Source organism: Cupressus sempervirens, chromosome 4 (assembly GCF_028749045.1).
Source record: "Cupressus sempervirens isolate cs-2001-9-10 chromosome 4, ASM2874904v1, whole genome shotgun sequence".
Taxonomy (NCBI): domain Eukaryota; kingdom Viridiplantae; phylum Streptophyta; class Pinopsida; order Cupressales; family Cupressaceae; genus Cupressus; species Cupressus sempervirens.
In genome coordinates this window covers 459,552,487-459,553,653 of record NC_143121.1, presented here as the reverse complement: position 1 = coordinate 459,553,653, position 1,167 = coordinate 459,552,487, and the positions used below count along the sequence as shown (strand labels likewise).

At 34.5% G+C, this 1,167-nt stretch overlaps 1 pseudogene; it reads left to right on the top strand.

The window, feature by feature from the left end:
• Positions 1–246: 246 nt before the first annotated feature.
• On the top strand, positions 247–875 carry LOC149561961 (glycine dehydrogenase (decarboxylating), mitochondrial pseudogene; annotated as a pseudogene).
• The last annotated feature ends 292 nt before the right edge of the window (positions 876–1,167 follow it).

The window sequence follows — 1,167 nt, the reverse complement described above, 5'->3', positions numbered from 1 at the left end:
TAGACAAGGGAGCAACACATCAAGCAAGATAATGCCACTAGAAATATCTACATGATACAGGCATTAATTATAATATATCTTCTATGTATGCAATCTATCATGGTCTGGCAGGATTGAAAAAAAATGTAGAATGTGTACATGGTTTGGCGGGAGCATTTATTAGTGGATTAAAGAAATTAAGCACTGTTAATGTTGAGGATGCTCCATTCCTTGATATTGTAAAGGTTATATGCTTATCGTTAAGCAAGGGGAGATGGGCATCAAAACTTCTATCATTATTGTCTCAACTCATAGAATGAATCCTGCAAGTGCTACAATGTGTGGAATGAAGATTGTTGTTGTTTGAACTGTTGCTAAAGAAAATGAAGGATGTAGAGGAAAATAAGGAAACCTTGTAGTACTTATGATTACCTATCCTTCAATGCATGGTGTGTATGAGGAGGGTATTAAATAAGATATGTTAAATCATTCATGACAATGATAGTCAAGTGTACATGGATGGTGCAAACATGAATGTGCAGGTTGGACTAACTAGCTCGAGTTGAATTGGAGTGGATGTATTCCATCTCAATCTTTACAAGACATTCTACATTCTACATTCTGGTATGGGGCCTATAGGAGTAAAGAAGCATTTGGCACCATTTTTACCATCACAATCTCTGGTACCAATAAATGGAATTACTACTCCTGAAGGGAATCCACAACCACTTGATATGATATCAACAGCACCATGGGGCTCAACCATGATTCTACCAATATCAATAAAAAGGGAGATTACAGAAATTGAGAATGGGAAAATGGACATTAAACATACTAGTTTGATGGCAGATAATGTGTATAGAGAAAAAATTATAAATCCTTATGTTTTGGAATGACAAGCAGGGTAGATAGAGTTGAATGAAGGCTCTGACAGGAATAAAAAGAAACACAAGGCAATCAATAGTTGTAGATAGTTCAAGAATTGACTTATTCCTAATATAGAAAATAGTGCAAAACTTAAAGAGAGATTAACATTTATCAAGTGGATTTGATCATCTCAGGGTCAGATAAACTTCTATTAGTCAGGAATAAAATAGAAGATACAACTCCATTGTAAAATAAACAATTTGTAAGACAATATTATCAGACCCCAATTCTTGAGTAAATTAGGAACCAAATGCTGACAAA